The 14,686-nt window shown below is 54.4% G+C and overlaps 1 long non-coding RNA gene across 1 annotated transcript; it reads right to left on the bottom strand.

The window, feature by feature from the left end:
• Positions 1 to 874: 874 nt before the first annotated feature.
• Positions 875 to 5,876, bottom strand: LOC116937313 (uncharacterized). Its single transcript, XR_004401961.2, has 3 exons — positions 5,832 to 5,876; positions 5,454 to 5,554; positions 875 to 933 (listed from the first exon to the last, which is right to left on the bottom strand). It is a non-coding gene; the product is annotated as an uncharacterized LOC116937313 (long non-coding RNA).
• Positions 5,877 to 14,686: the final 8,810 nt, after the last annotated feature.

Genomic DNA, 14,686 nt, shown 5'->3' with positions numbered 1-14,686 from the left:
GTACAGCACACCGGTTGTGTGTTGGAGAGCCAAGCCACAACATTTAAATTCTGAATATCGTGACGCTTCGCCAGTAAATACAACCAGATTCATCAGGCGACAGCCAGATTTGTGGAGAAGTCCTCCACCTGCTACGTTCCTTATATAGAGGCGTAGATGTGGTGACCACACTTCTGCGCTCTTGCGCATAGTGGGGGGGGGGGGATTACTGAGTCAACCTAAGAGCCTACGCGTTAAACTGATATAAATATGGCGTGGAACCCACCAGCCAACCGACATTGAGCAAGGTTTGTCACCTAAATCGACGGTTTAGAGTGTATGGCTTGCGAGAAATGTCCACTTCGTTGAGCTATCGTTTGTGGCCACGTCGCTGTGAACTCCCAGGCGGTGTACGTGCCGGGCGGTGTACACCCTGTGCCACCCTGCGCCACCCTGCGCCACCCTGTGCCACGCTACCATCCGATATTGGGAAGCCGCTGGAGCCGCTGGAGCTACGCAATTTTAAATCATCATCATCATCTAGATTGACAAACTAAATTCTTGAGAACTCCTCTTTGTGTATAGGTTGCTGTCCTTCCCCCGCACCTCCGATTAGCACGGAAGGCTACGTACGGTGCGAAAGAAGTTCAACATACATACGTACATACATAGACTCACACAGAGACCCATATACTCGCAGAGACCCACAGAGACCCGTAGTTTGACGTCCTTCCCCCGCACCTCCGATTAGCACGGCTGGCTACGTACGTTGCGTTCAACGCACACGCACGTGCGCGCAAACGCACGAGGGGGGGTTGGAGGGGAGGAGGCGTCTCACCCCTGCGAGATCTCCATCTGCAGCTGCGACGCCTGCGCCATCGCCTTCATCCACACGCGTATTTCCTCCAGCGAGTCGGCGGCGAAGTAGTAGGTGCGCATGCCAGCGTGCCGCGCCTGCCACGGCACACGAGTCAAGTGGCGCCCCCCCCCCCCCTGCCGGCTTCTCGTGCCTCTGGCTCGGAGGCCCAGCCTATGGAGGGAGGGGGGGGGGAGAATAGAGGAGGTGGGCACGCACGCACGCAGGTAGGCAGGCACGCACGCAGGTCAGCTGCATTATAACCCAGCCAGCTGCATTATAACCCAGCCAGCTGCGTTATAACCCGTTCAGCTGCATTATAACCCGACCAGCTGCATTATAACCCAGTCAGCTGCATTATAACCCAGCCAGCTGCGTTATAACCCGTTCAGCTGCATTATAACTCAGTCAGCTGCATTATAACCCGACCAGCTGCATTATAACCCAGTCAGCTGCATTATAACCCGACCAGCTGCATTATAACTCAGTCAGCTGCATTATAACCCGACCAGCTGTATTATAACCCAGTCAGCTGCGTTATAACCCAGTCAGCTGCATTATAACCCAGTCAGCTGCATTATAACCCAGTCAGCTGCGTTATAACCCAGTCAGCTGCATTATAACCCAGTCAGCTGCATTATAACCCAGTCAGCTGCATTATAACCCAGTCAGCTACGTTATAACCCAGTCATCTGCATTATAACCCAGTCAGCTGCATTATAACCCAGTCAGCTGCATTATAACGCAGTCAGCTGCATTATAACCCAGTCAGCTGCATTATAACCCAGTCAGCTACGTTATAACCCAGTCAGCTGCATTATAACCCAGTCAGCTACGTTATAACCCGGTCAGCTGCATTATAACCCAGTCAGCTACGTTATAACCCAGTCAGCTACGTTATAACCCAGTCAGCTGCATTATAACCCAGTCAGCTACGTTATAACCCAGTCAGCTACGTTATAACCCAGTCATCTGCATTATAACCCAGTCAGCTGCATTATAACCCGTCCAGCTGCATTATAACCAAGTCAACTGCATTATAACCCGACCAGCTGCATTATAACCCAGTCAGCTGCGTTATAACCCAGTCAACTGCATTATAACCCAGTCAGCTGCGTTATAACCCAGTCAGCTGCATTATAACCCAGTCAGATGCATTATAACCCAGTCAGCTGCATTATAACCCAGTCAGCTACGTTATAACCCAGTCAGCTGCATTATAACCCGCGTTATAACCCAGTCAGCTGCACTATAACCCAGTCAGCTGCGTTATAACCCAGTCAGCTGCACTATAACCCAGTCAGCTACGTTATAACCCGTTCAGCTGCATTATAACCCGACCAGCTGCATTATAACCCAGTCAGCTGCATTATAACCCAGCCAGCTGCGTTATAACCCGTTCAGCTGCATTATAACTCAGTCAGCTGCATTATAACCCGACCAGCTGCATTATAACCCAGTCAGCTGCATTATAACCTGACCAGCTGCATTATAACTCAGTCAGCTGCATTAAAACCCGACCAGCTGCATTATAACCCAGTCAGCTGCGTTATAACCCAGTCAGCTGCATTATAACCCAGTCAGCTGCGTTATAACCCAGTCAGCTGCATTATAACCCAGTCAGCTGCGTTATAACCCAGTCAGCTGCATTATAACCCAGTCAGCTGCATTATAACCCAGTCAGCTGCATTATAACCCAGTCAGCTACGTTATAACCCAGTCATCTGCATTATAACCCAGTCAGCTCCATTATAACCCAGTCAGCTGCATTATAACCCAGTCAGCTGCATTATAACCCAGTCAGCTGCATTATAACCCAGTCAGCTACGTTATAACCCAGTCAGCTGCATTATAACCCAGTCAGCTACGTTATAACCCAGTCAGCTGCATTATAACCCAGTCAGCTACGTTATAACCCAGTCATCTGCATTATAACCCAGTCAGCTGCATTATAACCCGTCCAGCTGCATTATAACCAAGTCAACTGCATTATAACCCGACCAGCTGCATTATAACCCAGTCAGCTGCGTTATAACCCAGTCAAATGCATTATAACCCAGTCAGCTGCGTTATAACCCAGTCAGCTGCATTATAACCCAGTCAGATGCATTATAACCCAGTCAGCTGCATTATAACCCAGTCAGCTACGTTATAACCCAGTCAGCTGCATTATAACCCGCGTTATAACCCAGTCAGCTGCACTATAACCCAGTCAGCTGCGTTATAACCCAGTCAGCTGCACTATAACCCAGTCAGCTACGTTATAACCAAGTCAGATGCATTATAACCCAGTCAGCTGCATTATAATCTGGTCAGCTGCATTATAACCCGGCCGGACTTTACGTCGTGAACTCCGTCGCGATTGTATTTCCCGTTTTTGCCTGCATTGCTTTGATGCATTCGAAGTAACGGTGAAGTGTAACTTCACTGTTGCAGTTGTATTCGTCTGGCCTTTAACTTATGAGATAAAAAAATACATACTTTGCGTGAATGCGTGTGCGTGCGCGAACACAAACATCGCACGCGTGTACAAAAGTGCGAATTTGTTCGCATACAAATGAGGCTTTCCAGAGCACGAAAATTACATCGTAAATAAATATTCATTAATGTCATCGATTCATCAATGAAAGCCCATTAAAATAGCCATTGTTATCAACTCCTCGTTTTGCCAATCCACTGCCAGATGAAGCCCTCCTCATGCCGTGTCAGCCACGGGGGTTGTTTGGCCATACTTCACCGCTCTGGAAAGCCTCACCCCAGCGATTCTCCGAAACTCCATTCCTCAGGAGGGTCCCTGCCCCCCGACCTGATTGGCCAACAGCTTCCTCTCGAGTAGCTTTGCATTTTTTATTGTTTTAGCCCCGTGCGACGACGTGCAGGTCAGCTCGTTTTATAAAAAGAAAATTCGACGCGAGTATTTTCTCCCGTCGGCTTTCCCCCTCGTCTTATAAAGGTTTCATTTCTTTTTTAATCGACGTACGGCAACGTCAATAATTTCCGCTTTTGAAAAAAAATCGTCGCCGGTTTTTGAACTCCTTTGGAGACGAGAGAGAGCGGCATCCGCCAGCAGGAGCCCACCGCGGAAGCGCTCAGGCGTGTCCGGAGAACGCCACGAGGAAGGAGGCGTCCCAGAACCACTCCCGAGATCCAACGCCCCATGGCGACCGCACGGAAATTTTTATCTGAAAAGCCGAGGAGCTGTTTTGGGCTAAAAACAAAACGCGGCAAGAACCCCCCCCCCCCCCCCCGTCCATCCCCAAGTCCCCGCGACCCCGAGCCCAGCCATGCGGGCGCGTACCTTTGTCCGGCGAGTGAAGCCGCCTTGCGAGCGAGCGGCTCACGAGGTCGGAGTGAAAGGAGCGACAGTCCAGCCGAGAAGACACCCAGAGAGGCACGGAGAGGAGGAAGAGGCGTTTCCAGAGTTCCCAGGGGGTCACGCGGCACGGGGGGGGGGGGGGAACACATTGACGACGGCGACGCACGCACAAGCAGCCACGCGCATCACACCCAGTCCCCGCATTGCACCCAGTCCCCGCATCGCACCCAGTCCCCGCATCGCACCCAGACCCCCCCGCACCGTCTCACCGCACAGCGGCGTTTTCTCAAACTCGCGCGCTGTACGGGGCATAGCAGCTGCAGCAGCTGGCTGCGGCACGGAGACCATGCAGGAAAGGTAATTTCTGAAAGTGCGCGGAGGGGGGGGGGGCAAACCGACGTCGCCTCGGTGGCCGTGCCGTTACTACCACGTGCGTCGAGACGCAGCGTCGCTTTGTGAGCAAGCCGCAACGCCGATCGTTAGAACAGTCTAGACGTGTGGCGTGGGGTGGGGGTGATGGAGCTATCCATAATTTCTCAACGTCCACTTTGAACGAAGCAGATGGTGCGTGGTGATTACTGCGGTTAATACCACACACACACGCACACGTTAATACCACACACGCGCGCACACACGCTAGTACGTCGCGCATCATGCCTTCTACGTGAGCGAGGGGACGGCGTGAGCGGCGTAGCGGGCAAGCGGTCGCACCCCCCGCACCCTCCACCCGAGGCCCCCACCCCTGCCCACCTGAGCAGGGCGTTAGTGAGCGCGCGGCAGGGAAATCCGTTAGTGGGCGGGCAGTCGAAAGTTAGCGAGCCGAAACCCCCCCCCCCCCCCCCCCCCCCCGTGCAACGACGAGCACTCTGCACATTCACGTCATGTCGCATCCGAGAACACAAAGCACACGTGACCAGCGGCCACTTAAAACGATGGTGAATATTATTGTTGTGATGACAATCACAAAAACGAGAGTGTGCGGGCGTTCGTCAATCCGCCGCGGGATGAAAGGCTCCCCCCCCCCACTGCCACCCCCCACGTGCCGCGGTCGTTGTCTCGGTGACCGTACTTCACCGCGACGGTTGGTGACGCGAGTGAGCGGCGGTGACCCGGCGCCGTGGGCCCCCCGCGTGCGAGCGGAAGGGGGCATCCCGGCACACGACGAGGGTGTGGGTGGCTGGCACCACGCCCGGCCGTCTTCGTCTCCCCAGTGGCGATGTTTACACGCCGCACCGCCAGGCCCGCCCGCTAGGCCCCGCCCGCCAGGCCCGCCCGCTAGGCCCACTCGCTTGTCCACCGTACCTTGAAGGCGAACTTGCGGTTGATTTTATCGTCGGCTTCCACCGGATTCACCTGGAAGCTGGGCAGGGAGATGCTGCCCAGGACACCCTCCTCCTTGTTGTCTGCGCTCCCCCACGGCAGGGGGCCACGGGGCGGGTGGGGGGGGCAGAGTCAGCATGGTTGGGAGGGCAGGGGGGGGGGACAGCGAGCCCGTTGCCAGGGAGCTCCCGTGGCGCGGGGCGGAACGTCGGACATCGAGGCCCCAGCGACGGCACGACGGCGGAGCGACCGGGCCCGCCCACTCGTGGCGACTCGGCTCCCGGCACGTCACAAGTAACCGGGATAACGAGGTGGTAAGGGCTCGGGTTGAGAGGTCAGGGGTCAGAGTGCACCACTCACCTTTGTAGTAGAACAGGCAGAAGTCGGACAGCACGAACCAACGCTGCTTCCACAGCTTCATCCCCGTGCTGTCCTGTGGTGCCGACAGCCACACAGCCACTGCGTTAGGACGAGACTCCTCTATGTGAGTCTATGCGTCTCTGTGTGATGAGTCTGTGGGTCTCTGTGAGTCTGTGGGTCTCTGTGTGAGTCTGTGGGTGTCTTTGAGTCTGTGGGTCTTTATGCAAGTCTGTGGGTCTCTGTGTGATGAGTCTGTGGGTCTCTGTGTGATGAGTCTGTGGGTCTGTGTGAGTCTGTGGGTCTCTGAGTGAGTCTATGCGTCTCTGTGTGATGAGTCTGTGGGTCTCTGTGAGTCTGTGCATCTCTGTGTGAGTCTGTGGGTCTCTGTGTGAGTCTGTGGGTGTCTTTGAGTCTGTGGGTCTTTATGCAAGTCTGTGGGTCTCTGTGTGATGAGTCTGTGGGTCTGTGTGAGTCTGTGGGTCTCTGAGTGAGTCTGTGGGTCTCTGTGTGATGAGTCTGTGGGTCTCTGTGAGTCTGTGGGTCTCTGTGAGTCTGTGGGTCTTTATGCAAGTCTGTGGGTCTCTGTGTGATGAGTCTGTGGGTCTCTGTGTGATGAGTCTGTGGGTCTGTGTGAGTCTGTGGGTCTCTGAGTGAGTCTATGCGTCTCTGTGTGATGAGTTTGTGGGTCTCTGTGAGTCTGTGGGTCTCTGTGTGAGTCTGTGGGTCTCAGTGAGTCTGTGGGTCTTTATGCAAGTCTGTGGGTCTCTGTGTGATGAGTCTGTGGGTCTGTGTGAGTCTGTGGGTCTCTGTGTGAGTCTGTGGGTCTCTGTGTGAGTCTGTGGGTCTCTGTGTGATGAGTCTGTGGGTCTCTGTGAGTCTGTGGGTCTCTGTGTGAGTCTGTGGGTCTCTGTGAGTCTGTGGGTCTTTGTGCAAGTCTGTGGGTCTCTGTGTGATGAGTCTGTGGGTCTGTGTGAGTCTGTGGGTCTCTGTGTGAGTCTATGCGTCTCTGTGTGATGAGTCTGTGGGTCTCTGTGAGTCTGTGGGTCTCTGTGTGAGTCTGTGGGTCTCTGTGTGATGAGTCTGTGGGTCTCTGTGAGTCTGTGGGTCTTTATGCAAGTCTGTGGGTCTCTGTGTGATTAGTCTGTGGGTCTGTGTGAGTCTGTGAGTCTCTGTGTGAGTGTATGCGTCTCTGTGTGATTGGTCTGTGGGTCTCTGTGAGTCTGTGGGTCTCTGTGTGAGTCTGTGGTTGAGCAATAGGGAGCCATCCCTTGACCGCACCCGGGCATCGATCAGCCTCCCATTATATCTGTACCATATGGAGATTCTCCCGGTACAGCTATTGAAGGCTTCACGAACTACGTGGTCAAAATAGATGCTAAATAATGTGGGAGCCAGAGGACATCCCTGTCGCACCCCAAGGTGTACAGGGAATGGCTCTGACTCCCGGCCACGTAGTTTTACCCGGGCCCGCTCACCATCATGAAGGTCCTTAATGATCGTGAGCAGAGGGTCAGGTACTCCAAAAGCACGAAGAACGACCCAGAGCCCAGGCCTACTGATGGTATCATAGGCCTTGACCAGGTCAATAAAGCAGAGATGTAGGTCTTGTTGGAATTCCCTACACCTCTGCTGTAGCAGACGGACAGAAAATATGGCATCTGTGCAGGACCGCCCTTTCCTGAAACCGCATTGCGGCTCCGCAAGCCTCTCCTCAGCGTGCCTGGCAAGGCGATGCTGAATAATCCTTGCCAGGACCTTTCCCGGCACACTGAGGAGTGAGATGCCCCTGTAGTTGTTACAGTCTGTGCGGTTCCCCTTCTTAAAGAGGGGAACCACCAGGACATCTTTCCAATCCTGCGGAACCCGTCCAGTGGTCCAGACCGTTGTTATGATGTCATATAGGACAGTCTGTGCACAAACGCCACCCTCCCTCAGCATTTCGCTTGGGAGATCATCTCTGCCCGCTGCCTTTCCTGGTCTCAGACTCCGGATCGCCTTCAGTACTTCCTCAACAGATGGCACCTCAGCCAGCCACTCACAGGGGGTGACTTCTTCCAATATTTGAGGCACCGCAGCCTCAGCAGGGTCATCCTCACTTTGTGCCACGATGTTTTCCTGGCTGAGGGATTTTCCCTCCCCCAGGACCTCACAGAAATGCTCAGAAAATCTGCAAACCTGTTCCTGGGGGTCGGAGATTGGATCACCATTTTTTCCCCTAATGATGGTAATAGGTGTGGCACTGCAGGTTACTTTTTTGATGGAGTTATATACACACACACACGTGTACACACACACACGTGTACACACACACGCGTGTACACACACACACGTGTACACACACGCGTGTACACACACACGTGTACACATACGCACGCGTGTACACACACGTGTACACACACACGCGTGTACACACACACACATGTACACACACGCGTGTACACACACGTGTACACACACAGGTGTACACACACACGTGTAAACATACACGCGTGTACACACGCACGCGTGTACACACACACACGTGTGCACACACACACGTAGACACACACACGTAGACACACAACAACCGCCATTCGCCACTAAGTGGCGGTGACGTCACCACGACGCTTGTGCCAGGCCATGTGCACCTTGAGGCTGCAGTCACGGGAAGTGGGGAAGGACGTCTTGGACGAGTGTGATCCTTCTACAGATGTCTCTGCATTTTTCGAAGCCATTTTTTTCTTCGGATATCTCGGGATTTTGTTTGACTCTCCAGATTTCTCAGGAGTTTCGCAGACTGTATCCAAGACATTTCAGATATAGTCTCTAGATTTCCCAATATTCTTTTTCTTACCAAAGCTCTCCGATTTCCTGCAGATTTCTCTTTGCCATACTATCTCCAGATTTCTCGATTAACAAACAAAAAAATATTCTCAAGAATTGCCAGTTACTTTTGCATCCAGATTTCACACATTTTCGAAAGTTAATCCACAGCTGAAAAAAAACATGTAGCAGGAACACTTAGTAAACGTCACAACGTTTATGCTCTCGTGGGGGCTGACGCCCTGCTCCCCGTGAGAGGGCGGGATGCCCCCCCCCCCAGCTGCTTAGCCCTTGTGTCAGCACAGCGACCGGCCTCGAGTGGTTATTTATTAACTCGCTGGCAGCCGCAGAAACTCCGCAGCTGTACGGATACTCATTAGTTTGCGCTCTCGGGATAACCACCCAGTTTCAGTTTCATTTATTTGGTGTATAGCCCTGTGAGCCATTCGGCTCTTGAATCGGGTGCAACCGCAACAAACAAAAAACAAAAACGCGAACAAGAAAACATCTTAAAGTGACTTTGTGACTTTGTGCAAACAGAAAATCCTGGAAAAAAAATCCTGAAAAAGCACCGTACACCAACGCTGTGTGCAAAAATCCCATCATTCTAACTCCGTACTACAACAAACATGGCCAAACCAAACCCACTAATTTATATCACCCACACATGGCAGTGTGCCAATCGCTGTTCCACCACTCTTCACACACACACGCACAACGCGTCGACCATCAATCTAGTACCAAGGTTTTATTCCCGGCGTGAATAGTGAACCCCTGTTTATGCCCCCCCCCCCCCAGCGAACACTCCACGGATCTCGCCTAGCCTCTTATTTCCCACCCTTCGCGATGTGCGACTATTCTCAGGCTAGGGCTAACGGCAAACAGGGCTGAATTGAAGCAATTGGCGGGACCCCGGGGGTCTCATCACTGCCCCAGGGTGGGAAAAACCATGTAGCGACACGAGTCTTGCCTTACCGACAACAAAACTAGTGGTCAATCGATTGGCCTCGTTGAGAGCTACTCGGGGCACTAAGTTTCGTAAAAAGTTGAAAAATTACATAAACACGTTAAATTCACTGCGGGCGCGGGCTCGCCTTGGCATAGAAGCTGAGGATCGATGGCTGACCGGAGGGCGGACTGAAAAATTATAATTATTGACCTGATTTTTGCGGGACCCCGGGGTCACGCCAAATGATGAAATTGACCAACTGAACGATCACTCACCTCGCGCGGTGGAAGTTGTGGAGGACGGTGGGCAGCGAAGACTCTGCCTGGGCGATGGTTCGCAGCTGCACCCAATGGGCGTCAGGCGGACGCTGAGGGCGGCTGGGATTCAGCGCGGCTCCAGGTGAACTCTGAACTCAATTTGCTCTCTCCCTCCCCTCTTATCTTCTCAAAGCCCGTTAATCCCCAGGTGACATGATGTCATCTTGCGCGTCCAATCGAGTTATTTTTACGTGTCCCACCCATCACTACCTCCTCCTACCAACCCTCCAGTTGCTAAACCTCGATCCTCCACTCTGCTCACAGACATATACACATTCTTTGTGCTTTCAAGACAAAATACCAAGATCCCCCGTGTAGCCTGCAACAGACTGCCGGGGCAAGTGCTGTTAGAGAGCACCTATGAAGGTCGGCCCCTGCACACGAGCCGGTTGGGTGGCCAACACCACGCCCGGCCGCCTTTGTCTCCCCAGTGGTGATGTTTAAGACACCGCACCAGGTACTCATTTGAGGCTGAGTCTATCTAAGGGAGGACCCAGGATCGGTGCAGATAATTCGTCACCGATGTTGGCGAAATCGAACTCCGGTTGCCTGGGATCGTGGCTAAGTGCGCTAACCACTGCGCCATCACTCCCCCACATGTAGATAGACAAAGGTCCCCCGTGTAACATGTAACAGACTGTAGGGGCAAATGCTGTTAGCGACAAGCACCTATGAAGGTTGGAACGGCACACGAGGGGGGGGGGGGGGGGTAGGTGGACAGCTTTTGTTTCACACGCACGCACACACACACACCACCACTCTGTAACGTTTGACGGTTTGAACATTTGACTCCGCTTTTAATGCTCCTATTATTCTTCACAGAATCTTTGAAGAAGAGCACACGCGTGTGTGGGTGTTTGTGCGTGTATCTGTGTGTGTGTCTGTGTGTGTGGGTGTCTGTGTATGCCCTGTGTGTGTGTGTGCGTGTGTGTCTGTGTGTGGGGAGCGATAGTGTAGCGGTTAGCCCGCTGTGCTATGAACCTGGCGACCCGGGTTCGATTCCCGCTTACGGCCAACACCAGTGACGATTATCTGAACCGGTCCCGGGCCTCCCCTAGGTCGACTAAGCCTCAAATGAGTACCTGGTGCAGTGTGTAAACATCGCCACTAGGGAGACAAAGGCGGTCGGGCGTGGTGCTGGCCACCCACCCCCTCGTGTACCGTTCCGGCCTTCATAGGTGCTCGCTAACAGCACTTGCCCCTACAGTTTGTTACAGGCTATTTGGGGGATCTTTGTCTTTGTCTGTGTGTGTGTGGGGGGCCTTAGAAGAGCCACACCCTGTTGTTTGGCAGTCTGCTGCCCTGAGTAGAGAACTGTCCACCCCTCATGGTGGCAGGAGCCAGAACCGGTCCACCAGACCTCCTGAATGCCACAGAGATCCAGGCGGTACCGGTTCAGCTCCCGACAGAGGAGTGGCAGCTCTTCTCCGCAGTGAGTGGTCGAACATTCCACGTGGCCATCCGTAGTGGCTTTTCCTTGTTTTTGGAGGAGCCCCGAGGGTAGAGATTCAATCTCCTGGCTCCGCCAATTGGGGTTTGGCCAGGAGATGTCATAGACGCCTGTCCCCCCAGGGCCTCCGGCACAAGCTTATTAGTTACATATTTCAGTTTAACTCGTGGTTTAGTGGTAATTAATTGAAGGTGGAGGGGTTACCAGCCCCTTGCACCCGTCCAGAGCCCCCATTAAGCCACTGTGCTGGACACAGACGCCATGAGGGGAGGAGCCAATCGGAATTGGCCCTCCCCCCACAGCACTGTCCACGACAGAGTTGCCCGTCCGGCACCGCGAGGAGGTAGGGGGCGTGGGAGCGTGGCGGTGAGGTGTGGGAAGCTGTAAGCCCCAGGCTACTTTGGGCTCGCCTTCCCATCAACCGGAGGTGAGGAGTGGTGGTCGTGGTTACTTATGCCCCCACCGAAGACGAACATCCGTGGAGGGATGCAGGCAAAGCCGATGAGTCATATGCCTTCTATGACCTCCTGTCACAGGTGCTGGCTAAAGCGGCACCTCGGGATAGAGTCATCATGTTGGGTGACTTCAATGCCCGAGTTGGCCATGATGCTGGCACCTGGTCTGGAGTGATTGGAGAGCATGGGCCAGATCAGCTCAATAACAACGGTAGGAGGCTGCTAGATTTTTGTGCAGCCCATGGGCTTGTATGCATGCCGGGTCCAAGCAAGAGCATCTGCTGGACTACATAGTGATGGACCAGCGGACACCAGGACCGACCGTGGAGCTGATCTGCCCTCTGACCATCGACTAGTCATCTGTAAGATGCGCCTACCATTCTTCCACTCCGGTGGTGGGTGTACACCCAGGACCCCATTCCAACCTAAAGTGGCCTGGTCTCAGTTATCTGATGAAAGTTGCAAGTGAGAATTTCATCATCGCGTCTGGCAGGGATTGGCATTGTCCCCGAGTCTTCCTGATGTCGAGGGTAAATGGGCGACGTTTAGGACTGTGACTCATGCAGCTGGAATGGCTGCTTTGGGTACGCGGTCCAGATCTCCCCAGAGACCCTGGCTGACAGAGGAGGTGTTCAGGATGGTTGATAAACAGTGACAAGCCCACTGTTATTGGCAACAGAATTCCACGTCAGAGAATGAGGAGGCTTACCGCAGCCTTCGCTCGGAGGTTCGGAGAGCCGTGAGGCGCTGCAAGGATGGGTGGTGGTCGCGGGTTGCTGAGGAGATGGAGCCTGCCTCAGTGGCCCACGATCACAAATCCCTATTTAACGCCATCAAAAAAGTAACCTGCAGCGCCACACCTATTACCATCATTAGGGGAAAAAAACGGTGATCCAATCTCCGACCCCCAGGAACAGGTTTGCAGATTTTCTGAGCATTTCTGTGAGGTCCTGGGGGAGGGAAAATGTGGGGGCTACCGTCACTTAATTGTCGGGGCCGTTGCCCAAAGACTCCCCCGTTCCACTCATACCGCTACCCCCCGGCTGCTCTGTCAGGTCCAGACTACCGATCCCTAACGTCTCGCCCCCCTGTACCTCTGCCTGGGATGTCGACCGCGTTTGTGTAGCTTAATTAGCGGCTCGTACGCTTTACGCTCGCGATGCGCTACCCTTTTCAACGGCAGCGTGTCGCGGTGAGCGCGCTCGCAAAGTAAAACCCCGTCCTGCACGGGAATAAACAGGCGCGGCGCGCCCCCGTGGGATTCCCTCCCACCCACACTCCACGCGCTTAAGCAAAAACAAAACGCCGCGATTACTTTGCTCCGATTTAACGGGCTGTTTACACAGCTGCGTATTCGCACATGCCAGGCGCTTAATTCACTATTAGACAATAGCGCGAGTGCGCGCCCGCCACCCCGCCACCCCGTCACACAGGCGCGCGAGCGCAAAGCGAGCGCTGGGCACCACCGAAGATATTCGTGTAGGTACGTGCGCGCTGAACGATACTGTAAACGATCGTACAGGTACCGGCACTAAGCACGTTCTACTCCCTTATTCGCTGCAAACAGCCGCGTATGCGCACGAACACACAACACTCTGTACACACTTGTACTGGTATGCGAACACCAAACACTCCGTCTCCCTCCTCGCACTCACAGTGACCACGACAGCTTTATCCTATTAGTGGTTTTATTCCCCGCGAGTATCGAACTAGACTGTGTGTGTCAGTACGGACCAGCAGGACAGGTCTAACCTATCTCGCTACTGCCTGATACTTAATGGACATGTCTGCCCTCTATTTTCTCTCCGAATTTCGTCCCTTTGTCTTACCTCTCTCCCTCGTACTTACGGTCCGACCTCGCAGCGATGGAGGTCGCGGATAGATGATGCTGTAAACAGAATCTGGCTGTTCTCTGCCCCGTCACCTGACTGCGAGTAACAGTCAGGTGACGGCTCCGCGATCCCTCCCTCCTGTTGATCTCCAGTCAAATGAAAATGGCCCCGTGCTTCCCCAAAGCGTCCCTTTTTATGCTCCTTTCAAAGCCACCGCACCGCCCATCCGCGGTGCATCACGGTCAGGCCGTTAATCCGTGGTGCATCATGGGTAGGGCCGTTAATCCGCGGTGCATCATGGGTAGAGACGCTAGCCCGCGGTGCACCATGGGTAGAGACGCTTAACCCATGCTGCCCCGCTCCCCACCTGTCTGCTGATCCGTGTGTGTCTTGGGCATCTCCTCACTGCGGTTCTCAGTGGGTTCGCCGTGGTCATTTAATTCTAAGTTAAGCCACGGCGCCGCAGTGCCATTTGGCCTGGGGGGGGGGGGGGGTGCCTGCCAATTCCCTGACCCTGAGAAACCGTGGAGCACCCCCACGAGGGGGCCTCTCGGGTAAAAACTGAGGGCGGTGCCCCCCTCCCCTCCCTCCCCATGAGGCCCTACTTGAGTGTGTGTGTTTAGGTGGGGGGGGGGGGGGTGGCGGGGGAAGTGCTGTGATGGGAGCCGGGTGGCTTCTCGGTCGCAGCAGATGGCCCGATGGCTGGCGCAGCTGCAGGAGTACAACCTGCAAATCGAGTACTGTGCTGGGCGTACGCGCACCAACACGGACGCCTTGTCGAGGCGGCCCACGGTGTGCGCCGAGACAAGGGTGGAGGAAGCTTGCCCGTGCTTCACGGGGGGCCGTTGTCGGCAGGTGGTTTGACCCCCAGGAGCGCACCGAGACTAACCCTTCTCTGGTGAGAGGCAGTGCAGTATGTGCCAAAGAGACCACTCGGCGGACACGGAGCCCACACCCCGGGGCCCGACGGGTCGCTCAACCCCACCCGATCGGATCCAGGAGGACGTCGGCTGCGCCTTCCCGAGCCTGGACGACAAGCAGCTGAGGCGG

This window comes from Petromyzon marinus, unplaced genomic scaffold (assembly GCF_048934315.1).
Source record: "Petromyzon marinus isolate PM22_M1 ecotype Great Lakes invasive population unplaced genomic scaffold, UKy_Petmar_22M1.pri1.0 PM_G_Scaffold_62, whole genome shotgun sequence".
Lineage (NCBI taxonomy): Eukaryota > Metazoa > Chordata > Hyperoartia > Petromyzontiformes > Petromyzontidae > Petromyzon > Petromyzon marinus.
The sequence above is the reverse complement of the archived record's forward strand: the minus strand, read 5'-3'. Positions and strand labels throughout refer to the sequence as shown.